This window comes from Procambarus clarkii, chromosome 72 (assembly GCF_040958095.1).
Source record: "Procambarus clarkii isolate CNS0578487 chromosome 72, FALCON_Pclarkii_2.0, whole genome shotgun sequence".
Taxonomy (NCBI): Eukaryota; Metazoa; Arthropoda; class Malacostraca; order Decapoda; family Cambaridae; genus Procambarus; species Procambarus clarkii.
The window spans coordinates 20,645,137-20,659,947 of NC_091221.1; positions in this window are offsets into that span (position 1 = coordinate 20,645,137).

Sequence of the window (14,811 nt, forward strand, 5' to 3'; positions counted from 1 at the left end):
TTCCAGTAGCTGAAGTTTATAACTTTTTAGACACTCAACCCACCAGGGGACTCGAACACTCCCCAACAAGGTGGCAGTTGCATGCTGTATCCACTAAACCATACTTCAAAGATATAAGAGAGGTAGGATTTCTGGGGTATTTAACCAACCAGAACTCCAATCCTCTCCCAGGCAATGAGATAGTGTGGGACCTCTGATGCTCTTTCATCGGTTCCTGTTATATGTTAAAACTCAGTGCCAAATGCTTAATGCACAGACTACCCTATTCCAGTAGCTGAAGTTTATAACTTTTTAGGCACTCAACCCACCAGGGGACTCGAACACTGGCCAACAAGGTGGCAGTTGCATGCTGTATCCACTACACCATACTTCAAAGATATAAGAGAGGTAGGATTTCTGGGGTATTTAACCAACCAGAACTCCAATCCTCTCCCAGGCAATGAGATAGTGTGGGACCTCTGATGCTCTTTCATCGGTTCTTGTTATATGGGAAAACTCAGTGCCAAATGCTTAATGCACAGACTACCCTATTCCAGTAGCTGAAGTTTATAACTTTTTAGACACTCAACCCACCAGGGGACTCGAACACTGGCCAACAAGGTGGCAGTTGCATGCTGTATCCACTACACCATACTTCAAATCCATAAGAGAAGCAGGAATTCTGGGGTATTTAACCAACCAGAACTCAATCCTCTCCCAGGCAATGAGATAGTGTGGGACCTCTGATGCTCTTTCATCGGTTCCTGTTATATGGGAAAACTCAGTGCCAAATGCTTAATGCACAGACTATCCTATTCCAGTAGCTGAAGTTTAAAACTTTTTAGACACTCAACCCACCAGGGGACTCGAACACTGGCCTACAAGGTGGCAGTTGCATGCTGTATCCACTACACCATACTTCAAAACCATAAGAGAGGTAGGAATTCTGAGGTATTTAACCAACCAGAACTCCAATCCTCTCCCAGGCAATGAAATAGTGTGGGACCTCTGATGCTCTTTCATCGGTTCCTGTTATATGGGAAAACTCAGTGCCAAATGCTTAATGCACAGACTTCCCTATTCCAGTAGCTGAAGTTTATAACTTTTTAGACACTCAACCCACCAGGGGACTCGAACACTGGCCAACAAGGTGGCAGTTGCATGCTGTATCCACTACACCATACTTCAAAGATATAAGAGAGGTAGGATTTCTGGGGTATTTAACCAACCAGAACTCCAGTCCTCTCCCAGGCAATGAGATAGTGTGGGACCTCTGATGCTCTTTCATCGGTTCCTGATATATGGGAAAACTCAGTGCCAAATGCTTAATGCACAGACTTCCCTATTCCAGTAGCTGAAGTTTATAACTTTTTAGACACTCAACCCACCAGGGGACTCGAACACTGGCCAACAAGGTGGCAGTTGCATGCTGTATCCACTACACCATACTTCAAAGATATAAGAGAGGTAGGATTTCTGGGGTATTTAACCAACCAGAACTCCAGTCCTCTCCCAGGCAATGAGATAGTGTGGGACCTCTGATGCTCTTTCATCGGTTCCTGTTATATGGGAAAACTCAGTGCCAAATGCTTAATGCACAGACTACCCTATTCCAGTAGCTGAAGTTTATAACTTTTTAGACACTCAACCCACCAGGGGACTCGAACACTGGCCAACAAGGTGGCAGTTGCATGCTGTATCCACTACACCATACTTCAAAGCAATAAGAGAGGTAGGTATTCTGGGGTATTTAACCAACCAGAACTCCAATCCTCTCCCAGGCAATGAAATAGTGTGGGACCTCTGATGCTCTTTCATCGGTTCCTGTTATATGGGAAAACTCAGTGCCAAATGCTTAATGCACAGACTACCCTATTCCAGTACCTGAAGTTTATAACTTTTTAGACACTCAACCCACCAGGGGACTCGAACACTGGCCAACAAGGTGGCAGTTGCATGCTGTATCCACTACACCATACTTCAAAGCCATAAGAGAGGCAGGAATTCTGGGGTATTTAATCATCCAGAACTCCAATCCTCTCCCAGGCAATGAGATAGTGTGGGACCTCTGATGCTCTTTCATCGGTTCCTGTTATATGGGAAAACTCAGTGCCAAATGCTTAATGCACAGACTACCCTATTCCAGTAGCTGAAGTTTATAACTTTTTAGACACTCAACCCACAAGGGTACTCGAACACTGGCCAACAAAGTGGCAGTTGCATGCTGTATCCACTACACCATACTTCAAAGCCATAAGAGAGGTAGGAATTCTGGGGTATTTAATCAACCAGAACTCCAATCCTCTCCCAGGCAATGAGATAGTGTGGGACCTCTGATGCTCTTTCATCGGTTCCTGTTATATGGGAAAACTCAGTGCCAAATGCTTAATGCACAGACTACTCTATTCCAGTAGCTGAAGTTTATAACTTTTTAGACAGTCAACCCACCAGGGGACTCGAACACTGGCCAACAAGGTGGCAGTTGCATGCTGTATCCACTACACCATACTTCAAAGCCGTAAGAGCGATAGGAATTCTGGGGTATTTAACCAACCAGAACTCCAATCCTCTCCCAGGCAATGAGATAGTGTGGGACCTCTGAGGCTCTTTCATCGGTTCCTGTTATATGGGAAAACTCAGTGCCAAATGCTTAATGCACAGACTTCCCTATTCCAGTAGCTGAAGTTTATAACTTTTTAGACACTCAACCCACCAGGGGACTCGAACACTGGCCAACAAGGTGGCAGTTGCATGCTGTATTCACTACACCATACTTCAAAGATATAAGAGAGGTAGGATTTCTGGGGTATTTAACCAACCAGAACTCCAATCCTCTCCCAGGCAATGAGATAGTGTGGGACCTCTGATGCTCTTTCATCGGTTCCTGTTATATGGGAAAACTTAGTGCCAAATGCTTAATGCACAGACTACCCTATTCCAGTAGCTGAAGTTTATAACTTTGTAGACACTCAACCCACCAGGGGACTCGAACACTGGCCAACAAGGTGGCAGTTGCATGCTGTATCCACTACACCATACTTCAAAGATATAAGAGAGGTAGGATTTCTGGGGTATTTAACCAACCAGAACTCCAATCCTCTCCCAGGCAATGAGATAGTGTGGGACCTCTGATGCTCTTTCATCGGTTCCTGTTATATGGGAAATCTCAGTGCCAAATGCTTAATGCACAGACTACCCTATTCCAGTAGCTGAAGTTTATAACTTTTTAGACACTCAACCCACCAGGGGACTCGAACACTGGCCAACAAGGTGGCAGTTGCATGCTGTATCCACTACACCATACTTCAAAGCCATAAGAGAGGCAGGAATTCTGGGGTATTTAACCAACCAGAACTCCAATCCTCTCCCAGGCAATGAAATAGTGTGGGACCTCTGATGCTCTTTCATCGGTTCCTGTTATATAGGAAAACTCAGCGCCAAATGCTTAATGCACAGACTACCCTATTCCAGTAGCTGAAGTTTATAACTTTTTAGACACTCAACCCACCAGGGGACTCGAACACTGGCCAACAAGGTGGCAGTTGCATGCTGTATCCACTACACCATACTTCAAAGCCATAAGAGCGATAGGAATTCTGGGGTATTTAACCAACCAGAACTCCAATCCTCACCCAGGCAATGAGATAGTGTGGGACCTCTGAGGCTCTTTCATCGGTTCCTGTTATATGGGAAAACTCAGTGCCAAATGCTTAATGCACAGACTACCCTATTCCAGTAGCTGAAGTTTATAACTTTTTAGACACTCAACCCACCAGGGGACTCGAACACTGGCCAACAAGGTGGCAGTTGCATGCTGTATCCACTACATCATACTTCAAAGCCATAAGATAGGTAGGAATTCTGGGGTATTTAACCAACCAGAACTCCAATCCTCTCCCAGGCAATGAGATAGTGTGGGACCTCTGATGCTCTTTCATCGGTTCCTGTTATATGGGAAAACTCAGTGCCAAATGCTTAATGCACAGACTACCCTATTCCAGTAGCTAAAGTTTATAACTTTTTAGACACTCAACCCACCAAGGGACTCGAACACTGGCCAACAAGGTGGCAGTTGCATGCTGTATCCACTACACCATACTTCAAAGCCATAAGAGAGGTAGGATTTCTGGGGTATTTAACCAACCAGAACTCCAATCCTCTCCCAGGCAATGAGATAGTGTGGGACCTCTGATGCTCTTTCATCGGTTCCTGTTATATGGGAAAACTCAGTGCCAAATGCTTAATTCACAGACTACCCTATTCCAGCAGCTGAAGTTTATAACTTTTTAGACACTCAACCCACCAGGGGACTCGAACACTGGCCAACAAGGTGGCAGTTGCATGCTGTATCCACTACACCATACTTCAAAGACATAAGAGAGGTAGGAATTCTGGGGTATTTAACCAACCAGAACTCCAATCCTCTCCCAGACAATGAAATAGTGTGGGACCTCTGATGCTCTTTCATCGGTTCCTGTTATATGGGAAAACTCAGTGCCAAATGCTTAATGCACAGACTTCCCTATTCCAGTAGCTGAAGTTTATAACTTTTTAGACACTCAACCCACCAGGGGACTCGAACACTGGCCAACAAGGTGGCAGTTGCATGCTGTATCCACTACACCATACTTCAAAGATATAAGAGAGGTAGGATTTCTGGGGTATTTAACCAACCAGAACTCCAGTCCTCTCCCAGGCAATGAGATAGTGTGGGACCTCTGATGCTCTTTCATCGGTTCCTGTTATATGGGAAAACTCAGTGCCAAATGCTTAATGCACAGACTTCCCTATTCCAGTAGCTGAAGTTTATAACTTTTTAGACACTCAACCCACCAGGGGACTCGAACACTGGCCAACAAGGTGGCAGTTGCATGCTGTATCCACTACACCATACTTCAAAGATATAAGAGAGGTAGGATTTCTGGGGTATTTAACCAACCAGAACTCCAGTCCTCTCCCAGGCAATGAGATAGTGTGGGACCTCTGATGCTCTTTCATCGGTTCCTGTTATATGGGAAAACTCAGTGCCAAATGCTTAATGCACAGACTACCCTATTCCAGTAGCTGAAGTTTATAACTTTTTAGACACTCAACCCACCAGGGGACTCGAACACTGGCCAACAAGGTGGCAGTTGCATGCTGTATCCACTACACCATACTTCAAAGCAATAAGAGAGGTAGGTATTCTGGGGTATTTAACCAACCAGAACTCCAATCCTCTCCCAGGCAATGAAATAGTGTGGGACCTCTGATGCTCTTTCATCAGTTCCTGTTATATGGGAAAACTCAGTGCCAAATGCTTAATGCACAGACTACCCTATTCCAGTAGCTGAAGTTTATAACTTTTTAGACACTCAACCCACCAGGGGACTCGAACACTGGCCAACATGGTGGCAGTTGCATGCTGTATCCACTACACCATACTTCAAAACCATAAGAGAGGTAGGAATTCTGAGGTATTTAACCAACCAGAACTCCAATCCTCTCCCAGGCAATGAAATAGTGTGGGACCTCTGATGCTCTTTCATCGGTTCCTGTTATATGGGAAAACTCAGTGCCAAATGCTTAATGCACAGACTTCCCTATTCCAGTAGCTGAAGTTTATAACTTTTTAGACACTCAACCCACCAGGGGACTCGAACACTGGCCAACAAGGTGGCAGTTGCATGCTGTATCCACTACACCATACTTCAAAGATATAAGAGAGGTAGGATTTCTGGGGTATTTAACCAACCAGAACTCCAGTCCTCTCCCAGGCAATGAGATAGTGTGGGACCTCTGATGCTCTTTCATCGGTTCCTGTTATATGGGAAAACTCAGTGCCAAATGCTTAATGCACAGACTTCCCTATTCCAGTAGCTGAAGTTTATAACTTTTTAGACACTCAACCCACCAGGGGACTCGAACACTGGCCAACAAGGTGTATCCACTACACCATACTTCAAAGATATAAGAGAGGTAGGATTTCTGGGGTATTTAACCAACCAGAACTCCAGTCCTCTCCCAGGCAATGAGATAGTGTGGGACCTCTGATGCTCTTTCATCGGTTCCTGTTATATGGGAAAACTCAGTGCCAAATGCTTAATGCACAGACTACCCTATTCCAGTAGCTGAAGTTTATAACTTTTTAGACACTCAACCCACCAGGGGACTCGAACACTGGCCAACAAGGTGGCAGTTGCATGCTGTATCCACTACACCATACTTCAAAGCAATAAGAGAGGTAGGTATTCTGGGGTATTTAACCAACCAGAACTCCAATCCTCTCCCAGGCAATGAAATAGTGTGGGACCTCTGATGCTCTTTCATCGGTTCCTGTTATATGGGAAAACTCAGTGCCAAATGCTTAATGCACAGACTACCCTATTCCAGTACCTGAAGTTTATAACTTTTTAGACACTCAACCCACCAGGGGACTCGAACACTGGCCAACAAGGTGGCAGTTGCATGCTGTATCCACTACACCATACTTCAAAGCCATAAGAGAGGCAGGAATTCTGGGGTATTTAATCATCCAGAACTCCAATCCTCTCCCAGGCAATGAGATAGTGTGGGACCTCTGATGCTCTTTCATCGGTTCCTGTTATATGGGAAAACTCAGTGCCAAATGCTTAATGCACAGACTACCCTATTCCAGTAGCTGAAGTTTATAACTTTTTAGACACTCAACCCACAATGGTACTCGAACACTGGCCAACAAAGTGGCAGTTGCATGCTGTATCCACTACACCATACTTCAAAGCCATAAGAGAGGTAGGAATTCTGGGGTATTTAATCAACCAGAACTCCAATCCTCTCCCAGGCAATGAGATAGTGTGGGACCTCTGATGCTCTTTCATCGGTTCCTGTTATATGGGAAAACTCAGTGCCAAATGCTTAATGCACAGACTACTCTATTCCAGTAGCTGAAGTTTATAACTTTTTAGACAGTCAACCCACCAGGGGACTCGAACACTGGCCAACAAGGTGGCAGTTGCATGCTGTATCCACTACACCATACTTCAAAGCCGTAAGAGCGATAGGAATTCTGGGGTATTTAACCAACCAGAACTCCAATCCTCTCCCAGGCAATGAGATAGTGTGGGACCTCTGAGGCTCTTTCATCGGTTCCTGTTATATGGGAAAACTCAGTGCCAAATGCTTAATGCACAGACTTCCCTATTCCAGTAGCTGAAGTTTATAACTTTTTAGACACTCAACCCACCAGGGGACTCGAACACTGGCCAACAAGGTGGCAGTTGCATGCTGTATCCACTACACCATACTTCAAAGCAATAAGAGAGGTAGGTATTCTGGGGTATTTAACCAACCAGAACTCCAATCCTCTCCCAGGCAATGAAATAGTGTGGGACCTCTGATGCTCTTTCATCGGTTCCTGTTATATGGGAAAACTCAGTGCCAAATGCTTAATGCACAGACTACCCTATTCCAGTACCTGAAGTTTATAACTTTTTAGACACTCAACCCACCAGGGGACTCGAACACTGGCCAACAAGGTGGCAGTTGCATGCTGTATCCACTACACCATACTTCAAAGCCATAAGAGAGGCAGGAATTCTGGGGTATTTAATCATCCAGAACTCCAATCCTCTCCCAGGCAATGAGATAGTGTGGGACCTCTGATGCTCTTTCATCGGTTCCTGTTATATGGGAAAACTCAGTGCCAAATGCTTAATGCACAGACTACCCTATTCCAGTAGCTGAAGTTTATAACTTTTTAGACACTCAACCCACAAGGGTACTCGAACACTGGCCAACAAAGTGGCAGTTGCATGCTGTATCCACTACACCATACTTCAAAGCCATAAGAGAGGTAGGAATTCTGGGGTATTTAATCAACCAGAACTCCAATCCTCTCCCAGGCAATGAGATAGTGTGGGACCTCTGATGCTCTTTCATCGGTTCCTGTTATATGGGAAAACTCAGTGCCAAATGCTTAATGCACAGACTACTCTATTCCAGTAGCTGAAGTTTATAACTTTTTAGACAGTCAACCCACCAGGGGACTCGAACACTGGCCAACAAGGTGGCAGTTGCATGCTGTATCCACTACACCATACTTCAAAGCCGTAAGAGCGATAGGAATTCTGGGGTATTTAACCAACCAGAACTCCAATCCTCTCCCAGGCAATGAGATAGTGTGGGACCTCTGAGGCTCTTTCATCGGTTCCTGTTATATGGGAAAACTCAGTGCCAAATGCTTAATGCACAGACTTCCCTATTCCAGTAGCTGAAGTTTATAACTTTTTAGACACTCAACCCACCAGGGGACTCGAACACTGGCCAACAAGGTGGCAGTTGCATGCTGTATTCACTACACCATACTTCAAAGATATAAGAGAGGTAGGATTTCTGGGGTATTTAACCAACCAGAACTCCAATCCTCTCCCAGGCAATGAGATAGTGTGGGACCTCTGATGCTCTTTCATCGGTTCCTGTTATATGGGAAAACTTAGTGCCAAATGCTTAATGCACAGACTACCCTATTCCAGTAGCTGAAGTTTATAACTTTGTAGACACTCAACCCACCAGGGGACTCGAACACTGGCCAACAAGGTGGCAGTTGCATGCTGTATCCACTACACCATACTTCAAAGATATAAGAGAGGTAGGATTTCTGGGGTATTTAACCAACCAGAACTCCAATCCTCTCCCAGGCAATGAGATAGTGTGGGACCTCTGATGCTCTTTCATCGGTTCCTGTTATATGGGAAATCTCAGTGCCAAATGCTTAATGCACAGACTACCCTATTCCAGTAGCTGAAGTTTATAACTTTTTAGACACTCAACCCACCAGGGGACTCGAACACTGGCCAACAAGGTGGCAGTTGCATGCTGTATCCACTACACCATACTTCAAAGCCATAAGAGAGGCAGGAATTCTGGGGTATTTAACCAACCAGAACTCCAATCCTCTCCCAGGCAATGAAATAGTGTGGGACCTCTGATGCTCTTTCATCGGTTCCTGTTATATGGGAAAACTCAGCGCCAAATGCTTAATGCACAGACTACCCTATTCCAGTAGCTGAAGTTTATAACTTTTTAGACACTCAACCCACCAGGGGACTCGAACACTGGCCAACAAGGTGGCAGTTGCATGCTGTATCCACTACACCATACTTCAAAGCCATAAGAGAGGATAGGAATTCTGGGGTATTTAACCAACCAGAACTCCAATCCTCTCCCAGGCAATGAGATAGTGTGGGACCTCTGATGCTCTTTCATCGGTTCCTGTTATATGGGAAAACTCAGTGCCAAATGCTTAATGCACAGACTACCCTATTCCAGTAGCTGAAGTTTATAACTTTTTAGACACTCAACCCACCAGGGGACTCGAACACTGGCCAACAAGGTGGCAGTTGCATGCTGTATCCACTACACCATACTTCAAAGCCATAAGAGAGGTAGGAATTCTGGGGTATTTAACCAACCAGAACTCCAATCCTCTCCCAGGCAATGAGATAGTGTGGGACCTCTGATGCTCTTTCATCGGTTCCTGTTATATGGGAAAACTCAGTGCCAAATGCTTAATGCACAGACTACCCTATTCCAGTAGCTGAAGTTTATAACTTTTTAGACACTCAACCCACCAAGGGACTCGAACACTGGCCAACAAGGTGGCAGTTGCATGCTGTATCCACTACACCATACTTCAAAGCCATAAGAGAGGTAGGAATTCTGGGGTATTTAACCAACCAGAACTCCAATCCTCTCCCAGGCAATGAGATAGTGTGGGACCTCTGATGCTCTTTCATCGGTTCCTGTTATATGGGAAAACTCAGTGCCAAATGCTTAATGCACAGACTACCCTATTCCAGTAGCTGAAGTTTATAACTTTTTAGACACTCAACCCACCAGGGGACTCGAACACTGGCCAACAAGGTGGCAGTTGCATGCTGTATCCACTACACCATACTTCAAAGCTATAAGAGAGGTAGGATTTCTGGGGTATTTAACCAACCAGAACTCCAATCCTCTCCCAGGCAATGAGATAGTGTGGGACCTCTGATGCTCTTTCATCGGTTCCTGTTATATGGGAAAACTCAGTGCCAAATGCTTAATGCACAGACTTCCCTATTCCAGTAGCTGAAGTTTATAACTTTTTAGACACTCAACCCACCAGGGGACTCGAACACTGGCCAACAAGGTGGCAGTTGCATGCTGTATCCACTACACCATACTTCAAAGATATAAGAGAGGTAGGATTTCTGGGGTATTTAACCAACCAGAACTCCAATCCTCTCCCAGGCAATGAGATAGTGTGGGACCTCTGATGCTCTTTCATCGGTTCCTGTTATATGGGAAAACTCAGTGCCAAATGCTTAATGCACAGACTACCCTATTCCAGTAGCTGAAGTTTATAACTTTTTAGACACTCAACCCACCAGGGGACTCGAACACTGGCCAACAAGGTGGCAGTTGCATGCTGTATCCACTACACCATACTTCAAAGCCATAAGAGAGGTAGGAATTCTGGGGTATTTAACCAACCAGAACTCCAATCCTCTCCCAGGCAATGAGATAGTGTGGGACCTCTGATGCTCTTTCATCGGTTCCTGTTATATGGGAAAACTCAGTGCCAAATGCTTAATGCACAGACTACCCTATTCCAGTAGCTGAAGTTTATAACTTTTTAGACACTCAACCCACCAGGGGACTCGAACACTGGCCAACAAGGTGGCAGTTGCATGCTGTATCCACTACACCATACTTCAAAGCCATAAGAGAGGTAGGAATTCTGGGGTATTTAACCAACCAGAACTCCAATCCTCTCCCAGGCAATGAAATAGTGTGGGACCTCTGATGCTCTTTCATCGGTTCCTGTTATATGGGAAAACTCAGTGCCAAATGCTTAATGCACAGACTTCCCTATTCCAGTAGCTGAAGTTTATAACTTTTTAGACACTCAACCCACCAGGGGACTCGAACACTGGCCAACAAGGTGGCAGTTGCATGCTGTATCCACTACACCATACTTCAAAGATATAAGAGAGGTAGGATTTCTGGGGTATTTAACCAACCAGAACTCCAATCCTCTCCCAGGCAATGAGATAGTGTGGGACCTCTGATGCTCTTTCATCGGTTCCTGTTATATGGGAAAACTCAGTGCCAAATGCTTAATGCACAGACTACCCTATTCCAGTAGCTGAAGTTTATAACTTTTTAGACACTCAACCCACCAGGGGACTCGAACACTGGCCAACAAGGTGGCAGTTGCATGCTGTATCCACTACACCATACTTCAAAGATATAAGAGAGGTAGGATTTCTGGGGTATTTAACCAACCAGAACTCCAATCCTCTCCCAGGCAATGAGATAGTGTGGGACCTCTGATGCTCTTTCATCGGTTCCTGTTATATGGGAAAACTCAGTGCCAAATGCTTAATGCACAGACTACCCTATTCCAGTAGCTGAAGTTTATAACTTTTTAGACACTCAACCCACCAGGGGACTCGAACACTGGCCAACAAGGTGGCAGTTGCATGCTGTATCCACTACACCATACTTCAAAGCCATAAGAGAGGCAGGAATTCTGGGGTATTTAACCAACCAGAACTCCAATCCTCTCCCAGGCAATGAGATAGTGTGGGACCTCTGATGCTCTTTCATCGGTTCCTGTTATATGGGAAAACTCAGTGCCAAATGCTTAATGCACAGACTAACCCTATTCCAGTAGCTGAAGTTTATAACTTTTTAGACACTCAACCCACCAGGGGACTCGAACACTGGCCAACAAGGTGGCAGTTGCATGCTGTATCCACTACACCATACTTCAAAGCCATAAGAGAGGTAGGAATTCTGGGGTATTTAACCAACCAGAACTCCAATCCTCTCCCAGGCAATGAGATAGTGTGGGACCTCTGATGCTCTTTCATCGGTTCCTGTTATATGGGAAAACTCAGTGCCAAATGCTTAATGCACAGACTTACCCTATTCCAGTAGCTGAAGTTTATAACTTTTTAGACACTCAACCCACCAGGGGACTCGAACACTGGCCAACAAGGTGGCAGTTGCATGCTGTATCCACTACACCATACTTCAAAGATATAAGAGAGGTAGGATTTCTGGGGTATTTAACCAACCAGAACTCCAGTCCTCTCCCAGGCAATGAGATAGTGTGGGACCTCTGATGCTCTTTCATCGGTTCCTGATTATATGGGAAAACTCAGTGCCAAATGCTTAATGCACAGACTTACCCTATTCCAGTAGCTGAAGTTTATAACTTTTTAGACACTCAACCCACCAGGGGACTCGAACACTGGCCAACAAGGTGGCAGTTGCATGCTGTATCCACTACACCATACTTCAAAGATATAAGAGAGGTAGGATTTCTGGGGTATTTAACCAACCAGAACTCCAATCCTCTCCCAGGCAATGAGATAGTGTGGGACCTCTGATGCTCTTTCATCGGTTCCTGTTATATGGGAAAACTCAGTGCCAAATGCTTAATGCACAGACTACCCTATTCCAGTAGCTGAAGTTTATAACTTTTTAGACACTCAACCCACCAGGGGACTCGAACACTGGCCAACAAGGTGGCAGTTGCATGCTGTATCCACTACACCATACTTCAAAGCCATAAGAGAGGTAGGTATTCTGGGGTATTTAACCAACCAGAACTCCAATCCTCTCCCAGGCAATGAGATAGTGTGGGACCTCTGATGCTCTTTCATCGGTTCCTGTTATATGGGAAAACTCAGTGCCAAATGCTTAATGCACAGACTACCCTATTCCAGTAGCTGAAGTTTATAACTTTTTAGACACTCAACCCACCAGGGGACTCGAACACTGGCCAACAAGGTGGCAGTTGCATGCTGTATCCACTACACCATACTTCAAAGCCATAAGAGAGGCTAGGAATTCTGGGGTATTTAATCAACCAGAACTCCAATCCTCTCCCATGCAATGAGGTAGTGTGGGACCTCTGATGCTCTTTCATCGGTTCCTGTTATATGGGGAAAACTCAGTGCCAAATGCTTAATGCACAGACTACCCTATTCCAGTAGCTGAAGTTTATAACTTTTTAGACACTCAACCCACAAGGGGACTCGAACACTGGCCAACAAGGTGGCAGTTGCATGCTGTATCCACTACACCATACTTCAAAGCCATAAGAGAGGTAGGAATTCTGGGGTATTTAACCAACCAGAACTCCAATCCTCTCCCAGGCAATGAGATAGTGTGGGACCTCTGATGCTCTTTCATCGGTTCCTGTTATATGGGAAAACTCAGTGCCAAATGCTTAATGCACAGACTACTCTATTCCAGTAGCTGAAGTTTATAACTTTTTAGACAGTCAACCCACCAGGGGACTCGAACACTGGCCAACAAGGTGGCAGTTGCATGCTGTATCCACTACACCATACTTCAAAGCCGTAAGAGCGATAGGAATTCTGGGGTATTTAACCAACCAGAACTCCAATCCTCTCCCAGGCAATGAGATAGTGTGGGACCTCTGATGCTCTTTCATCGGTTCCTGTTATATGGGAAAACTCAGTGCCAAATGCTTAATGCACAGACTTCCCTATTCCAGTAGCTGAAGTTTATAACTTTTTAGACACTCAACCCACCAGGGGACTCGAACACTGGCCAACAAGGTGGCAGTTGCATGCTGTATTCCACTACACCATACTTCAAAGATATAAGAGAGGTAGGATTTCTGGGGTATTTAACCAACCAGAACTCCAATCCTCTCCCAGGCAATGAGATAGTGTGGGACCTCTGATGCTCTTTCATCGGTTCCTGTTATATGGGAAAACTCAGTGCCAAATGCTTAATGCACAGACTACCCTATTCCAGTAGCTGAAGTTTATAACTTTTTAGACACTCAACCCACCAGGGGACTCGAACACTGGCCAACAAGGTGGCAGTTGCATGCTGTATCCACTACACCATACTTCAAAGCTATAAGAGAGGTAGGATTTCTGGGGTATTTAACCAACCAGAACTCCAATCCTCTCCCAGGCAATGAGATAGTGTGGGACCTCTGATGCTCTTTCATCGGTTCCTGTTATATGGGAAAACTCAGTGCCAAATGCTTAATGCACAGACTACCCTATTCCAGTAGCTGAAGTTTATAACTTTTTAGACACTCAACCCACCAGGGGACTCGAACACTGGCCAACAAGGTGGCAGTTGCATGCTGTATCCACTACACCATACTTCAAAGCCATAAGAGAGGTAGGAATTCTGGGGTATTTAACCAACCAGAACTCCAATCCTCTCCCAGGCAATGAGATAGTGTGGGACCTCTGATGCTCTTTCATCGGTTCCTGTTATATGGGAAAACTCAGTGCCAAATGCTTAATGCACAGACTACCCTATTCCAGTAGCTGAAGTTTATAACTTTTTAGACACTCAACCCACCAGGGGACTCGAACACTGGCCAACAAGGTGGCAGTTGCATGCTGTATCCACTACACCATACTTCAAAGCCATAAGAGAGGATAGGAATTCTGGGGTATTTAACCAACCAGAACTCCAATCCTCTCCCAGGCAATGAGATAGTGTGGGACCTCTGAGGCTCTTTCATCGGTTCCTGTTATATGGGAAAACTCAGTGCCAAATGCTTAATGCACAGACTACCCTATTCCAGTAGCTGAAGTTTATAACTTTTTAGACACTCAACCCACCAGGGGACTCGAACACTGGCCAACAAGGTGGCAGTTGCATGCTGTATCCACTACACCATACTTCAAAGCCATAAGAGAGGTAGGAATTCTGGGGTATTTAACCAACCAGAACTCCAATCCTCTCCCAGGCAATGAGATAGTGTGGGACCTCTGATGCTCTTTCATCGGTTCCTGTTATATGGGAAAACTCAGTGCCAAA